Consider the following 18,771-nt stretch of genomic DNA (forward strand, 5'->3'; position numbering starts at 1 on the left):
ATGTTAACTTATAAGCATAATGAATAAGAACATGAATCATGAATCAAACTTGAAACTCCAAACTTATAAACCCAGAATATTCATGTTAGGTTACATCGAAGCCCTAGTTATGGATTTAGCTACTCATAATGGAAAAGAGACTTGAGCAGAAATGAGAAAACATAATGAATACAATAAGAGTAGAAAAACCCTTTTTCTGAAGTTCTTGTGGTGTCCAATGCTTCTCCAAGTGCTTCTCCACTTCTAATGCTTCTCCAAGAGCTTCCCCACTTCTAGAAAGATGTATGAAGGATATGGAGGTGATTTGGGATGAGTTTGAGTGAGTGGTGATGGCTAAGGAAGATGAAATTCGTAGGGAAATGGAAGAGAGGTTTGCTGGAGTTGTTTTGGTGATTGTTGGAGTGTTTGGGATTTTGAGAGTGTTTGAGGATGGTTGGAGTGAATTGTGGGGGTTGTGAATCTCAGGATTTGTTGTGTCTTGAATGTGGAATGGATGTGGTATTTATAGGGAGAGGGGAGTGATAAATCTGAATTCAATATGGCTAATGCATACAACACTTGCATTATAAAAGATGAATTGGTTGATGCACTTCACTAATGCATACAACACTTGCATTATAAAATCTGAATTGGTTGATGCACTTCACCAATAAATCCCACCAGCAGCCCTAGCTCATCTTCATGTCACCATGACCAAGCTTCCAACCAGCTACAATAGCTCATGCCTAGCTCACCATGACCAAGCTTCCAACCAACTCATCCTCATGTCAGCATGACCAGCAACTTCTTGGGCTTACGAATTGGGCTAGGCTGAATCAAATGAAGACTTTAAGATTTCCATTGTGAAGTTAAGAATGTGTATGATCCAACCACACAAGTATTGGCCCAATCCAAGCTCGGAGGAGGAAGTTAAGGCCGAAACAAATTGCTAACACGTTTTGCTCGCTGACAAAAATCCATCCTGAGCATGGTTCAGTGTTTGCTAGGTTACGGACTCCAGAGTTATCCAATGGGGCTGCATTTTGGATATGTTATAGTACACACCCATTGGAACAACTTTCATGAAGAATAAGGCCTCATCCGAGCTGTGTAGGTGGCTGAAACAGATCTTGCAATGTGACCCACGAAACTGGACTGTAGGAAAAATGAGTTTGTCTTTAAGCTCTTCTTCCATTCATCCAAATTAGGCCTTAACATGCTTGAATTGCATGAATTATGCTCTCTTGCTCTATTGGCCTACAAAACACACAAATAGAGGCAAATAACTCAGAATTATAGGAAGCTAAGCAAAAGAATTAAGTAAATAGGGCATGTATATGTATGAAATTATGAGCTTAACACTTACCATACCATGCTCTTGGCGCTTGCTTCAATCCGTAAAGTGCCTTTTTCAGCTTGCACACATACTCGGGATGGACTTCGTTCTCAAAGCCCTTTGGTTGAGTCATGTAGATTTCCCGATCTAACTCCCCATGCAAGAATGCATTCTTCACATCCATCTGGTACAAGTTCCAATCTTTGTTGGCCGCAAGTGCAAGTAGGACTCGTACAGTCACAAGCTTTGCCACTGGACTAAACGTTTCATCATAATCTAGTCCGTATTGCTGAGAGAAACCTCGAGCCACCAACCGAGCCTTGTACCTCTCGACCGACCCATCAGGACGACGCTTTATCTTATACACCCATTTGCAGGATATGGGTTTCACATATCTTGGCTTTGGTACCAGATCCCAAGTCTGATTTTGCTCTAGCGCAGTGATTTCTTCTCCCATAGCTTTAACCCATTCGGAACTCTGTGATGCTTCTTCAAATGTTTCAGGCTCAACTATGTCTTCTGCTATGGCTGCGTTGGCGTAATTGGGTCTAACTTCTTCTAGTGCTTGTTGATGTACACCAGTTTGCCAAGGATTCTGAGTAACCTCTTGCTCGTCATCGTCACCGTCACCGTCAAGCGAATCTTCATGCTCATTTGGACTCGGTCGGATTGGAACAATTTGCTCCCCCAACTTCTGTTGCAGCTTATCTTCAATTTCTCTCGAGTCTGGTAACACCTCCTTTTCTGGGGACCACCAAGATGATGCTTCATCGAACACCACATCTCGTGATGTGTAGCACCTTCCATTTGTAGGGTCACAACACTTCCACCCTATTCTCTGGCTGTCGTATCCCACAAAGATACATCTGATTGCCTTTTTATCAAACTTGCTACGTAGATGACTTGGAACAAATACGTAGCACACACAGCCAAATACTCGAAAGTAACTGACTGTAGGTTTCATATCCCACAGTTTCTCGAAGGGTGAAACAAATTCTAACCTTGGTTGAGGAAGTTTATTGATCACATGGGCTGCAATTCTCATGGCTTCAGCCCAAAACCTTCCAGGTACATTCTTGGCATGTAGCATGCTTCGACATATCTCTGCAAGATGCCGGTTCTTTCTCTCTGCTACTCCATTCTGTTGTGGCGTGTTGGCACATGTGAATTGATGACGTATGCGAGACTCTCGTAGATACTGGCAGAATTCATTCGAGGTATATTCTCCTCCATTATCTGTGCGTAGACAGATAATCTTCTTCCCTACTTCTCCTTCAACTATCTCTCTAAACTCTTTAAACTTTGAAAATGTGTCGGATTTTTCTTTCATAAAGAAAACCCACACATACCTGGAGAAGTCATCAATGAACGTCACCATGTATCGCATCCCGCTAATCGATGGTTGCTTGACAGGCCCGAACACATCAGAATGGATTAACTCTAATGGTGCTTTTGCTTTGAACTTGGACTCCTCATATGGTAGTTGGTGCGCTTTACCATATTGACATCCTGCACAGACAGTATCTGCTCTCACATCAAGCTGAGGCAGACCCTTGAGCATTGACTTCTTGGTCATCACGCTTAGCTTGTGATAGCTAACATGGCCCAATCTCATGTGCCATAAATCTGCTGTCTCGTTCTTTCTTGTCTTGTCTACATATGCAGACTCTGCTGACATTACTGTTCGGTTCATTTTTACACATGATTTTTCATGTTATTCACCACTATTTTGAGTTAGTTCTTGACATTTTATAGCTTTTTACTTCCTTTTTGTGTTTTCTTAGATTTTACCTTGGTTGGGATGAAAATGAGCTAAAAGTGCATTATTAGTTATAAATTCTGTTTTTGTTCATTTTCGTAGGTCAACTTCTTGGCCTGGGATCAACATGCTCTGGTGCTCGGATGAGGTCATGATCTTCACGAGACTTGTTCCAATGGATGTTAACTACAACATATCCAAATTTGAGCTCCATTGGACAAGTATTGCCTATCCAACCAATCCAGCATGTTACCACAGCTCTGGAAATCCGGATTTGGCCAGCTTTTACCTCCTTTGTGTCATCTTAATTTCTTGTTACCATAACTCTTGGTAACAAGGAATTACCTTTGTAAATGAGATATTTTCTGAAGCTTTTGGCATCTTTGTGAAGTCAAAGCTTCATCATGGCAAGGGGACAATGGGCAAAGGCTTTAGAGGAAAGAATGAGTTTTATATTAAAAGTGTGAGCTGGAAATGATGGGAAAAGGAGCAAAGGGAAGTGCAATCTGAAGTGGGAGAGGTTTTGAACGTGGGTAGCCAATTCATTCTATCATTCTACACATTGAGAGCAGATTTTGGAGAGCTTGGAGCTAGGAGAAGCCAAGGTGCAGCCAAGCAAAGTGGAGAAGAAAGCTTCCACCATTGATGACCTTGAAGCTTTCATCATTTTCTCAAAATCTGTAAACTCTTTCTAATTTTATTTTGAATTTGTATTTGGAATAAGTATGAGCAACTAAACTCCATAGCTAGGGCTTAGGTTGAAGCCCTAAACATGATTACCTTATTGTTTTGATGCTTGAGTGTATGAATTTCTAGATATTGTTGATGAATTCCAATTCACCAAATTAATCTATCATTGATGTGTGTTTTTCCTTGGTTGGCCATCTTTGAAAGCATGCTTCTTGAGATTGTTGGGATTATGTGTATCTTCATGTTATCCTAAGCAATAAATGGATGAAGTAAGAATCATCCATATGAATTGGTTTCTTGAATACCTAATGTAAACACCATGCTATTAGGATTCTTGTGATGTTCATATTCTCTTTGAACTTAATGGGTTCTCCTTGTAATTGAATCGAAGTACGAACCATACCTAGGTTCGGTTATGGGGAGGGCACAAGTATTGTAGCACGAACCATGCACTTTACGTATATTAGAGAGGATCAATGCGTCTTGAGCCACGACCCATGGTCTTGATTGCGAACATTTTCATCAACATGTTTAGAGTTCATCATTTGAGTATTCATGAACATGGGTAGAATTGTTTAGGGTGGATTCCGAAATCCTAGTGTTTGTTACATTTTTAATTCCACTCTTTGATATCTCATCTCTGCTTTTCTCATTTAAATTCAAAGTCCATTTACTTTCATGCAATAGAAATAGGTCACTTGAAACAAATCAACCCCCCCCCCCCCCCCCCCCCCAAAAATGTGTGTGTGAGTTGTGTGTTCGACACGTGGTGTGTCTTTGTTACTGAATTTTATTTGTTTCCGTAATTGTTTTGGACTTTTGGTCTGCGTTGTGTTCTTCCATTTTCTGTGCTGAATCCAACCGTATAAAGAACGTAAATTTTGGACATACGGTTGGAAAGGTATAGGTCAAACACTGGACAGAGGTCGAAACTGGAAAAATAGAGAAACGAATCTGTCCAAATGGTGATAAAAGGGTGATAGGAAGTTCTGTTTGTGTTTTTCTCTAGTTTTCTTGTGTTGTTCCATTTCTTTTACACTTCTTTACTCATTTCTAGTTTCCATTTTGCATTTGTGCATTTGTGGTGTGTTAAATAAGTGTTCTTTACGTACTCAAATTAGAACTTATAGGAAGCCGACAAGTTCTTCGTGGGATCGACCCCGTACTTACATAATCTATACTTCGATAGATTCGTGCACTTGCGGGTATTTTTAATTGGTTGTTTGCACATTAATTTGTGTCCTTTTAGGAATGCAACAATTTTTGGCGCCGTTGCCGGGGAACTGGCACGGCTGCTTATCTATTTTGTTTGAGTATGTTTAGAGTACTTAGTTTTATTTTTGTTTATTGATTGTTGTTTCATTTTATCTTGATTTGTTTTTGTTTCTTTTTCTTACAGGAACATCCGAGGAGTCACCTCCACCATCTCCAATGGCAGCCGCAACTGAAATTGTGGAACTTACTATGTAAGAATACTCCAATAAATTTGTGATGGAGGAAGCAAATGTTTTTGGCTCATTTCATAATGAGTTGCCTATGAATGAATATTTCCGACAAACATACAATCCGGAGTGGAGAAATCATTCAAACTTCTGGTGGACCGACAATCCAAATTTTCAACAAGGGTCATATCAACCATATCAAGGCCAACATAATACTTGTCCACCTTATGGTCAACCACAATATTATAATCCACCACCACTTATTCAATCTCACCAACCACCTCAAGGACCAACTTTGGAAGAAATTGTTGCTTCAATGGTTAGAAACACAGATAATTTCATCATGCAGAGGAATGACACTCACATGCAGAGGAATGATACCCACATGCAGAAAATGATTAAGGCCATTGCCAATCTAGAAAATCAAGTGGGGCAAATTGCTATAGCTTTGAGTCAAAGGGAAGTTGGGATGATGCCTAACCAAACAGTGATACCAACCGGGCATGAGCATGTTCAAGCAGTTACCTTGAGAACTGGTAAGGTAATTGGTGAAATTGATGGTTCTAAAAATTTGATTCACAATGTTGATGACATGCAGGTTGAACAAGTGACTGAGCCTAAAGAAAAGGATGAAAGCAACAAAGAGAAAGATAAACAAGCAGCTTCTTCATCCGAATGGATCCCAAAGCATGAGCTTGCAAGAAGGGCAAGAAAGGAAAAGGTAAGTCGTGAACCTACTGATGAAGAAATCTTACGTGCTCCTTTTCCTCACAGGCTTATGAGTTCCAAAAAAATTCAACATGCCAAGGACATATTGGAAACTTGTAGGAAGGTACAAGTCAACATTCCTCTCTTGGAGGATCATTGTACCAACAAGAGGAACTTCAAAAATGATGAAACAGTTGCACTAACGGAAGAGGTTTCTGCTGTTTTACAAAGGAAGCTCCCTCCTAAGTTACAAGATCCAGGAAGTTTCACAATTCCTTGTATAATTGGTGATAAATTGTTTGAGAAACCTTTACTTGATTTAGGTGCTTCAATTAATCTAATGTCTTATTCTATTTTTGAAGTACTAGAGGAAGACAAGCTGAACATCCATGTTCCAAATACCAATCACATGTTCAATGTCATTCCTTCTACTCAAATGAGAAGGCCACCCAATCCTAAATATGTGCCTCATCCATCTAATCCACGTATTGAAGAGCGCTTAAAATTACTTTTGAAATCTACTCACGCGCATAAAAAGAAAAGAATACGAAATGAGTTGATTAGATGGCAAAGAGATTTGAAGAAACTTCATGTTCGGCACAAGGAGGCGATTGAGCCAAAACCCCCAAGTGACCATAGTATGTTGGAAGTCCGGCAAAAGACTTTAAACTTAGCGCTTCTTGGGAGGCAACCCAAGGTGAACAGAGAAGTTTGTTGTCGTCCTAATCGCTTCAAAGTGGAGTTTCTCTAGACTCAAACTTTCTTTTTTTTTATTTTTATTTTTATTTTTATTTTTTGAGTTAGGGTTACAATTTTCCAACCAAGGTAATTAGGATTTTCTTGTTGTTTCTCTTTGTTTTTCTTACTTTTGCTTTCCTTTACTTGTTTGTGTTTCTAACTTGTTTTTTCTTTGTTTTTCTTCTTATTTGAAGTTTGTGGTTGTTTATTTTCTTTTTGTCCATCCCAATTTTTCTATATGACATTGTTTAATTTTCAATCTCCTTTTTTTTTTTTTTTTTTAACAGTGTTTCATATAAGTTTGGGAAGTGTTTTCAATTCATTAATGCACAATCAGGAATTGGGCGTGAATGCTTATTCTATTTTCGTAACATGTGATTACAAACACAATAGTGAAAATGCGTACATTAAATTCCTAATCACATGTTCTTTGTTGCATTCTGCGCCACCTGAGGCCTCTGCTAATTGCCTCTGTCTGTTCTTGCTTGTAGAATCTGCAGCAGCTCTACATGATCGTCATTCCTTTTTTTGCAGCATCTCTACATGCTGATTGGCACTGTAGAGCCGCTTCTGCAGGTCCGCCACCAGAGCTTTCAGGGCCGCCACCTCCTCACTCAGTGCCCCGCACTCTCGTGTTCTCGCCAGTAGGCGCATGCCCAAATTTGTGGCCGAGACCGCGTTGAGCACGGTTAGATTGTGGGACTCGTCCACTGCCATCCTGTCAGACCTCTGCGCCACATGCAGATGATCTGCAACTGTAAGTCTGCTGACAGTCATGCCTTCCGGCAGTACTGCCCTACACGGCACCACCTCAGAGAAGTTTGAGGCCGAGCCATGGTGGTATGAGGAGTTTGGGAAGATAGGATTTGGAGGAGCCCGTATCTGGGCATTTGGTGGTGCAAGCGACAACTCAAGGTTAAGGTCATCAATAAGCATATCTGGGGATGCCATTGATTTTTATGTCTGGACTTTTTGATGGTTTTTCTTGAGTTTGCAGGATGAAATGCAGGGTACTCCTTCTTTCAACCGAGAAGTGGTTTAAATTGACATATGCTCATAAGGGAGCCGACACCACTTTTCATTTCCTGCGCAATTTGCGGTTGCGTCCAGTTAAAAGGGAAGCATTTCTACTTTCACTTTACTTTCTTTTCCTCCCTGTTTTCTGGTGCATTGTGTTTTGATTTTTTTTTTAGTTTGTCGTTTTTGTTTTATTTCAGTTGGGGAAGCGTGTTTTGTTTCTTTTTCGTTTGTCGCATTCCCTTTATTCAAGTTTGGGAAGTGCGTTTTGTTTTTCTTCTTTGTCTTTTGCAACTTTCTTTTCTTTTATTTCCAAAAACGAGAAAATTAAATATATAAAAAAAAACAAATACACGGAAAAGGCAAAGACAACCAGGCACACCACTATTACATTTGAAATCATTCTTTCACAGTGCTCGGTGTCTCGACCATTGGACCTTTGAGTTTAGCCCTATGGCTATCCTCTTCCGGGGCTTCATGCACAGCCTCTTGGGGCTCATCACTCGAGCTCCCAAAGATCGCACTCTTAGCTTGAGCGTACCTACTCTCGCGATCTGTTTTCTTGCGTTTAACCGGTTGGTCCAGGTCCTCCAGCTGCTTTCTCATGTCATGGGCATAAACACTTACCATCTTTGAGAGATTTTTGTTCTCTTCCCGCAACGCCTCCAGCTGGTGTCGATTCACCTCCACTATCCTTGCCCTTTCCCTTTTTACGCTTTTAATAATACTCTGGCATTCTTCCACCATACTTCGCTCCGCCGCCAACTGACCTCTCAGCACCTCTACCTCATGGGACTTCGCAAGTAGGCGATGACCCACACTTGCGACTGTTGCGGTGCTTTGCACGCTTAGTGCCAGAGCATCGCTCACGACCCGGTTGTCATCCCTTGCTCCCAGCACCCGTATATCCTTGGGAGTCACTAGATTTCTAGCAACTCCAAGGGCAACATCGTTGTCCAGCAGTATTGAGTCATTCACTGTCACGTGCCCCCGTGCGGAGGCAAAGTAGGGCATCCACACTGGTGCCACTGCTTGGCCCCGAGTCTGAGTCGGTGGAGCTAGGTTGAGATCCAACGAGAATGGATAGGAAAAGGCTATTTGAACTTTCTTTTCTTTTGTCTTTCTTTTCTCGTTTGTGTGTTTCTGAGTCTGTGTGTTCTTCCCCAACTCTTCCTCTTCTTCTTTTATAGAGTTAGTTTTTACGTAACCCTAGCCACTGCGCTTCTGCGTTTTGCGCGGCCCTTACGGCCTATCCCCTTAGGTCACCTCACCTGGTCCCCAACCCCTTTAATTACAGTTCTGCCTTTCAGCGCTTTTGAGAAACGAAAGTCGTCACGCCTTCCTATGAAGCCAATAATTCTGGCTTGGGAACATGAGAGAGACCTCTGCTTGTCGACACGTCTCTCACTTTGTATCCCGTGACTCACAGGTGCCGAGACATCAGGGCCCACTTTTTCTATTTTTCTGAGTTCTCGCTCTTTGTGCTTCTGACTTGGTTTCTTTGTTTTATATACTTTCTTCGCTTTTGGGCTTTCGTTTGGGTTGGGCTTTCATTTGGTTTGTGCGTTTCATTGGGTTGGATTTCTGCATGTGTAAGACTGTTGTTAGGGCTTACTGTTTTATTTGTTTCTGTTTGGTTTCGTTTTTGTTTTTGTTTTTGCAACCGTGTTGTAGTTGTTTTTCTTGTTTGTTCTTGTATTTACTTGCTTTATTCCCTTTAATTCTTGTTATAACGTTGTTGATGCCTGAATTCTTTAACATTGAGGACAATGTTTGTTTCTAAGTTTGGGAAGGGATAGTAAGTCTTTTTCGTTTCACTTAAATTCTTACTTTCTTTTATTTTGTTTTCTTTTCTGTTTTGAGTCTTTTTGTTCTTAAGTCACTTTCCGGACATATATGATGAGATTGTGATGAATGTTTAAATGACTTGATTGAAAATGCTTTTAAAAAAATAATAATAATAATTTATTATTCACTAAATGGCATCGTTCTAGCATGATATGTTTGAAACCCTCTATGCACTTGCCATTTGTTTCATAATTCTCCAGTTGAGGGACTTGCATGATCCAAAGAATTGTATCAAGCATGAATTAGACTTGTATAACCATAAATAATGTGAGCTTTGAGCCTTTTGCTTCAATTCATGAGTGTTATACACGTATTTTTTTTTTTTTTCTTGTCTTCCGAGTTGTTGTTTGATCTCATTATTCATTGACTTGGTTGAGCACTTAAAAGACATTCATTATTGTGCAATTTGATTACATGACATTTGAGAAATGATATTAAGGCCCTCTTTGGACCGTTTGTGCCTTTCAAGCTAACCCTATGCATGCGTAAGCATGATTTTCCATTGTTAACCACCTTGAGCCTATATGTATGCCTTTTCTTTCAAGTAACCAATTTTTACTTCTAGCCTTAGCATGAAAAACAAGAATTTACCTTTCTAAGGAACTCGTGAGCTTTAATTTAGATGTGTTTTTCATGCTAAGTTTGGGAAGTTTGTTATTACATTTCGAAAAAAAAAAAAAAAAAGAAAAAAAAAAAAGAAGAGTACTTCACTCAAAGGGTGAAAGAAAAGAGAAAAGTTGTGGTTAAGTGGCAATGGTTTCAAATTCAATTCCATGTTTCTTGGTTGTTCGAATGGAAGGAAGGAGTGTGAATCAAATTTTTGTGGAGGTATAAGGCTTTGTGGTCTAATTGATCACACAAAAAAAGAAGAAGAATGAAAATCTCAAGCATGATGTTTCAAAGTCTTTTAGTCAACGATTATATGCTCTTACATTGTGAGTTCCTTGGACTTTGTTGTATCCTTATCCTTCATTTCTTACTCACCTTACACCCTTAGCCCCATTACAACCTATAATAAAGACCTAAATTGATCCTAAATGTCATGTGGTTGAATTGTACACATTCTGCTTTTAAGTGTTTGGCATCCTTCTTGAGATCATATTCATGCATGTTTTTCATCTTGCCAATTGTGAGTTAAGTCCCGTATGGTTTAACTCTATTCTCATATTTACTATTGAGTGATGCATTGTACCCTCTTCCGAGTGATTCATTTGTGAGAGGACAACTTTTGTGAGATTTGAAGTTACATTTGTGCTTGGTATGATTTTTGAAGTTGTGTGAAAACTGAAATTGGAGAATGAGTTCCATTTGGCCATCACACTACTACACTTTGAACATGTTGTGTTCTGAACTTTGCTGCCTTGTGAATAATGTCTAAACTGAGTTTTTCTTGTGAAAACTTTTGAGTCGTTTGCATGAGTCGCTCTCTCTTTGGAAAGTGTTCGGAAAGTTTGTTTCGAGTCTTGTTTTAGTTTCTGTTTTGCTCGAGGACTAGCAAAAGATAAGTTTGGGAAGTTTGTTCGGTTCATTTTTACACATGATTTTTCATGTTATTCACCCACTATTTTGAGTTAGTTTTTGACATTTTATAGCTTTTTACTTCCTTTTTGTGTTTTCTTAGATTTTACCTTGGTTGGGATGAAAATGAGCTAAAAGTGCATTATTAGTTATAAATTCTGTTTTTGTTCATTTTCGTAGGTCAACTTCTTGGCCTGGGATCAACATGCTCTGGTGCTCGGATGAGGTCATGATCTTCATGAGACTTGTTCCAATGGATGTTAACTACAACATATCCAAATTTGAGCTCCATTGGACAAGTATTGCCTATCCAACCAATCCAGCATGTTACCACAGCTCTGGAAATCCGGATTTGGCCAGCTTTTACCTCCTTTGTGTCATCTTAATTTCTTGTTACCATAACTCTTGGTAACAAGGAATTACCTTTGTAAATAAGATATTTTCTGAAGCTTTTGGCATCTTTGTGAAGTCAAAGCTTCATCATGGCAAGGGGACAATGGGCAAAGGCTTTAGAGGAAAGAATGAGTTTTATATTAAAAGTGTGAGCTGGAAATGATGGGAAAAGGAGCAAAGGGAAGTGCAATCTGAAGTGGGAGAGGTTTTGAACGTGGGTAGCCAATTCATTCTATCATTCTACACATTGAGAGCAGATTTTGGAGAGCTTGGAGCTAGGAGAAGCCAAGGTGCAGCCAAGCAAAGTGGAGAAGAAAGCTTCCACCATTGATGACCTTGAAGCTTTCATCATTTTCTCAAAATCTGTAAACTCTTTCTAATTTTATTTTGAATTTGTATTTGGAATAAGTATGAGCAACTAAACTCCATAGCTAGGGCTTAGGTTGAAGCCCTAAACATGATTACCTTATTGTTTTGATGCTTGAGTGTATGAATTTCTAGATATTGTTGATGAATTCCAATTCACCAAATTAATCTATCCTTGATGTGTGTTTTTCCTTGGTTGGCCATCTTTGAAAGCATGCTTCTTGAGATTGTTGGGATTATGTGTATCTTCATGTTATCCTAAGCAATAAATGGATGAAGTAAGAATCATCCATGTGAATTGGTTTCTTGAATACCTAATGTAAACACCATGCTATTAGGATTCTTGTGATGTTCATATTCTCTTTGAACTTAATGGGTTCTCCTTGTAATTGAATCGAAGTACGAACCATACCTAGGTTCGGTTATGGGGAGGGCACAAGTATTGTAGCACGAACCATGCACTTTACGTATATTAGAGAGGATCAATGCGTCTTGAGCCACGACCCATGGTCTTGATTGCGAACATTTTCATCAACATGTTTAGAGTTCATCATTTGAGTATTCATGAACATGGGTAGAATTGTTTAGGGTGGATTCCGAAATCCTAGTGTTTGTTACATTTTTAATTCCACTCTTTGATATCTCATCTCTGCTTTTCTCATTTAAATTCAAAGTCCATTTACTTTCATGCAATAGAAATAGGTCACTTGAAACAAATCAAACCCCCCCCCCCCCCCCCCCCAATGTGTGTGTGAGTTGTGTGTTCGACACGTGGTGTGTCTTTGTTACTGAATTTTATTTGTTTCCGTAATTGTTTTGGACGTTTGGTCCGCGTTGTGTTCTTCCATTTTCTGTGCTGAATCCAACCGTATAAAGAACGTAAATTTTGGACATACGGTTGGAAAGGTATAGGTCAAACACTGGACAGAGGTCAAAACTGGAAAAATAGAGAAACGAATCTGTCCAAATGGTGATAAAAGGGTGATAGAAAGTGCTGTTTGTGTTTTTCTCTAGTTTTCTTGTGTTGTTCCATTTCTTTTACACTTCTTTACTCATTTCTAGTTTCCATTGTGCATTTGTGCATTTGTGGTGTGTTAAATAAGTGTTCTTTACGTACTCAAATTAGAACTTATAGGAAGCCGACAAGTTCTTCGTGGGATCGACCCCGTACTTACATAATCTATACTTCGATAGATTCGTGCACTTGCGGGTATTTTTAATTGGTTGTTTGCACATTAATTTGTGTCCTTTTAGGAATGCAACAATTACGTAGACTGACTCCAGTCGTCGTCCCTCCATTGTCGGCATCCCTGAGATCTTGAGGTCTCGATACACCTTTACATCTCTTGGATTGAATAGGACATAGTGGCCTGATGATGTCAGTTGTGCTACTGAAAGCAGATTCTTCTTCATGCCTGGAACATGGTAGACATCTTGAAGCCTCACTTGGTTAGAATTGCATCGTGGTGCTACTACTGTCTTACCGATGTGGGTTATCGGTAACCTTGAGTTGTTGGCAGTCACCACCACACGATTGCCTTTGTACTCAATCAGGTTCTGCAGCTTCTCTTTATCACCTGTCATGTGATTTGAGCAGCCTGAGTCGATAATCCAATCATTCTTATAGTCAATCCTTTCCGGTGACGTCACAGTGAGAGCTATCTCCTCTTCCTCTATAGCGAGAGATGCTTCCGCGTCCCAATCATCCTCACTTTTCTCCTTTGAGTTGGAAGTAGCAGCATTACTCTCAGCGGGCCTTTTGTTGGACCAACAATCTTTTGCCATGTGGCCCTTCTTTCCACAGTTGTAGCATTTACCTTCGAATCTTTTAGTATTCTTGGATTGACCACGGTTGCCGTGAAACTTTGAAGCTCCCCCTGACCGAGAACTTCCTTCTCCTTGACAACCTTTTGCCTTGTCACCATCTCTTTTAGATCCACTACCAAAGTGCTGCTTGAAGTTGCCTTTACTTTTGTTGGTGTAGAGTGCTTCCTCCTCATCTTTTAACGAGACCCCTCCCATTTGCTTAGCCATAGCCTCTTGATCGGCAAGTAAATTTTCAAATTCAACAAGTGATGGTTGAGTAGGCCACCCTTGTACAGCGGCAACGAAGCCTCGGTATTCGGGTCTCAGACCATGGATAATTATTCTTTTTATCCTAGATTCCACAATAGCAGCAGTAGGATCTAAATCAGAAATTTCACGGCATATGGACTTTACCTTGTGGAAGTACTGAGCAATCGTCATGTCACGTTGTGCAACAGATAGCAGCTCGTTCTCAAGAAGTTGTAGTCTTGTGTCATTCCTTTTTGTAAAGAGTGTTGCAAAGGTGTCCCATGCTTCCTTTGGTGTTTTGGCTTTCCTTATGTGCTCCAACATTTCTTCTTCAATTGTTGTCTTCAGGGCAAACATGGCTTTACCTGCTTTGATCTTCCACTTACGCAAAGCGTCGCTATTGTCTTCTCGTGGTTGTGCAACATCATTGCCCCCGACGACATCCCAAAGATCTTGACCTTGCAGATAAGACTCCATGCATGTCGCCCACGTGTTGTAATTTTTGTTGTTGAGCTTCGTGATTCCTCCAACTACGTGAAGATCACCCATCGTGTCGGCAGAATTCCGGCAGTACCGAACAAGCTTGAACTAAAGATGCAAATTTGTAGAGACAAACTCTTCACGACTCAAAGAAGCTCCCGCAGAATCAGTCACTGACCGTCCCGCTATGATACCAATTGTAGAGCAAATTTTAGAGTACACAACTCTAAGATAGACTTGTTGGAGACAAAACAAGTAAACAATTTACTTGTATTAGACTCACAAAATATTACAACAAACAACTCTCAAAGGAAAGACTAACTCTTACAAACACTCTTTCTCACTTCACTCACACTTCTCACAATGACTCCTTAGCTCTATAGCTCACTCTTCTAGTTGACACACACTTCACTTCTTGATTTATTACAAAGCATGGCTTCATGCTTATTTATAGTTGTTCTAGCCGACATAGCTCTCCATTCCACTGCCTTTGCTACATAATTCTTTTACTTTCTAGACTATTCTCCATTCCTAGCCGACATAGCCAAGGTAACTTTCTAGAATCAACTACATTAATCTATTACAATACTAGTTACTAGGTCGGTGGAACTTCCTTCACTTTTCCAGATTTTTCTCTACTTATCTAGCTCAAGTGTTGACTATCTTCTCTAAGCTTTATTTCCTTGTTGTTTATACTTCTAGAACCTTGTAGAGATTTCTCCTCAAAATGGCTGAGCTGGGGTTGATACTTTAACACAAAATTCCAAAAAGCAGACCCTTTGTTACATAATTTTGAGGGACTTTATGGCCTTGTTTTGGCTTTTGGGGAATTGGGTTTTCTTTGTTTTGGCCATTAATATGTGATTTTGGTGGAGATGGATGCGGGTTTTGTTTCAATTGGCCATCAATATGTGATTTTTGGGGACCGTTTTGGTGATTTGCAAGTGGGTTCTCTTTGTGTCGTTGTTGGCTATTTTCATTTTGGGTATTTTGGTGTGATTTTTCTAGAGAGTAGTTTTCCTTTAATTTCTCTTGATTATAACGACGAGAGTTTCTTCAACTTACTTAAGTTACAATACATTTCCAACCAATAACCGCTTATAATTTGACTTTACTAATTGTATGACATTACTAGTGTCCAACGTTTTTTATACGCTTGGTTAAAAACTTTGTTGTCCTAGACAATGTTTTTGTACAACAACAACATGCACTGTTTAATTAATTTTTTGTTGTTTTATGATTTCAATAAAACAGTGAAGCGCATTAATCAGAATTACTTTGAGTGATGAAATGGGATTCTTAATTATCTATCCTAATTATTTGTTTGTTAGGAGCTTTTCTTTGAGAGGGGATATAATATAGTAAACTCACACATGCTACATGGATGTTAGGACTCGAACCTAGGCCTTTGCATGAGGGAGCAATTGCCACTACACTAGTGGATCCTGTGAAAATTATTCGTTTTTATAAGGCAATGACCGTGACATCACAAATTTTTTATTTTAATTAATAAATAGAAATTTATGGCATTACAAATTGAATAATATTATTGTTCATTTCAATTCATTTTAGTAAACCTATTCAATTATAACTGGCTGCATTTCTCTCTGAACAATGGATTATAACGTATATGTGTAACAACTATGCAAGTTATGACATTACAAATTGAATAATATTATTGTTCATTTCAATTCATTTTAGTAAACGTGACATCACAAACTGGCTACATTTCTCTTTGAAAAAAATTAAGATCTTCATAATAATAATAATAATAATAATAATAATCTCAATTCCCTCTTCACCTCCCCTATCCTGAGCGCGCTTACCTCACCGCCCACGTCCACAACCCTTTCCTCTCTCTCTCCCTCCTTCTCGCACCCACATCCTCAGACTTTGACAAACTAAAAAGTAATCAAACAAAAAAACTAGAAATTTTCTAGAAAACAACAGTTTTTCAACCTGAAAATAATAGAGAACATAAATCCCTAAATTCTTTAAGGGTATACTAGTGATTTGCCCCTTGAACTTTTACCTAATTTTCAATTAATCCCCTATCCTTTTTTTTAGAAAATTAAGGATATGAACTTCTTTTTTTCGCCAATTTCCCCCTTCGTCTAAATCCACAACATTTCATCCAATTTGCCGTGAAAAATGAGGGCAAAATGGTCATTTTGTACATTAAAAATAAATAAAAAATGAAAAATAAAATTTAAGGTATACTAGTCGCGAGCACTGCGGGCAGCAATGCCCAGTTGAGATCAACAACGCATCAAGAGATGTCAAGGGTGGGCTCGTAAATGGTGGGTCGTAGGATGCTAGTGACCATGAGGTTGCATCATCTGCCCCAGAAGTCTTGGAGTGAGGTGGAGAGGTAGGGCTCGTTGAACTGTGGCTCCAGCTCGACGGCTAGGAGGGCTCGAGCCAGGGTTGCAGCGACGGCTAGGATGAGTTCGAGAAGCAAGTATATGTGCAAAGAATAGCGAAGCAACAGGGCCTTTGGATGGATTTGGTCACTGTAATCATAGGCACGCAACAAAATGTAGAGCAAATTTTAGAGTACACAACTCTAAGATAGACTTGTTGGAGACAAAACAAGTAAACAATTTACTTGTATTAGACTCACAAAATATTACAACAAACAACTCTCAAAGGAAAGACTAACTCTTACAAACACTCTTTCTCACTTCACTCACACTTCTCACAATGACTCCTTAGCTCTATAGCTCACTCTTCTAGTTGACACACACTTCACTTCTTGATTTATTACAAAGCATGGCTTCATGCTTATTTATAGTTGTTCTAGCCGACATAGCTCTCCATTCCACTGCCTTTGCTACATAATTCTTTTACTTTCTAGACTATTCTCCATTCCTAGCCGACATAGCCAAGGTAACTTTCTAGAATCAACTACATTAATCTATTACAATACTAGTTACTAGGTCGGTGGAACTTCCTTCACTTTTCCAGATTTTTCTCTACTTATCTAGCTCAAGTGTTGACTATCTTCTCTAAGCTTTATTTCCTTGTTGTTTATACTTCTAGAACCTTGTAGAGATTTCTCCTCAAAATGGCTGAGCTGGGGTTGATACTTTAACACAAAATTCCAAAAAGCAGACCCTTTGTTACATAATTTTGAGGGACTTTATGGCCTTGTTTTGGCTTTTGGGGAATTGGGTTTTCTTTGTTTTGGCCATTAATATGTGATTTTGGTGGAGATGGATGCGGGTTTTGTTTCAATTGGCCATCAATATGTGATTTTTGGGGACCGTTTTGGTGATTTGCAAGTGGGTTCTCTTTGTGTCGTTGTTGGCTATTTTCATTTTGGGTATTTTGGTGTGATTTTTCTAGAGAGTAGTTTTCCTTGAATTGGTTATTTTGATTTGGTAAAGATGGGATTGAATCATTTTGGGTGTTTTTGTGTTTGCCTAATGAATTTGGGGGTGGGATGTTTTGTTGGATCTTGATGGGAAGGCAAGCAACAGCAACAAAGCGACCAAGAGAGATTGATGGGTCAAAAGACAAAGGTACTTTACCAAAAGCCAAGAGGAAGAGCTTGAAGTTGGCAAGCCAAGAAATGAAAAACGATGTAACGCCCACAAGATCATGGAGGAGGGAAAGAGAGGAGGATAGAGAAAGAGACACACAATTGGAAGCAAACAAAGGAGTCTTGTGCAACCTTTGGGGACTAACTTGGCAGTGGCAAAGCAGTAACATAGACAAAGATAGACTGAGAGCCATACCTTGAAGAAGTTGGTTGTGTTGTGATAGGGTTGATGTGCTGGAGGAGATAGAGCTAGGGGAGGGGGGGCGATAAGGTTGCTAGTTCAGTGTCTTCTTCTTCTTCTTCTTCTTTTTCTTTTTTTGGTGGGTTTGTGGTCAATTTTCTTATTTTTCTTCAATTTTTTAAAATAATTTAATTGAAAATTGGATGAAATGTTGAGGATTTAGATGGTATGGGGGAAATTGGAGAAAAAAAAAGTTGATATCCTTAATTTTCTAAAAAAAAAAGATAGGGGTTAATTGAAAGTTAAGTACAAGTTCAGGGGGCAAATCACCAGTGTACCCATTCTTTAAAGCGATGCCAGAAGTTGATCTTATCCTACCAAATCTCCACCTCATCTCCCTTACAGCAATGCATGTTGGAATTACCCAACTAAAATTAGTTGCCTCAAAACTACACATATAATGGAATTGGGCACAGAGGAAACAAATGATTTGCAGGTGTGTGAGCTGTACTTGGATGGAGAAATCAATTTGGTGGCTCATTAGTAGCAGAATCATTGCGGCACCGAGCCCATTTTGTTTCACAAGGCAGCAGCAGGAGCAGGGCCGGCCCTTGGCCAGGGCAACTAGGGCCATCGCCCGGGGCCCACAATTGATTGGGGCACACAAATTTTTTTTAATCCATATATATATATATATATATATATGCATATGCAAAA

General features: G+C 39.4%; 2 pseudogenes; both read right to left on the bottom strand.

Moving 5' to 3' along the window:
* Positions 1-1,369: 1,369 nt before the first annotated feature.
* LOC148296712 (uncharacterized) lies at positions 1,370-14,398 on the bottom strand (annotated as a pseudogene).
* Positions 14,399-16,438: 2,040 nt separating this feature from the next.
* Positions 16,439-18,129, bottom strand: LOC110746260 (acyl-CoA--sterol O-acyltransferase 1-like; annotated as a pseudogene).
* Positions 18,130-18,771: the final 642 nt, after the last annotated feature.

This window comes from Prunus avium, chromosome 2 (assembly GCF_965620075.1).
Source record: "Prunus avium chromosome 2, drPruAviu1.hap1.1, whole genome shotgun sequence".
Taxonomy (NCBI): Eukaryota; Viridiplantae; Streptophyta; class Magnoliopsida; order Rosales; family Rosaceae; genus Prunus; species Prunus avium.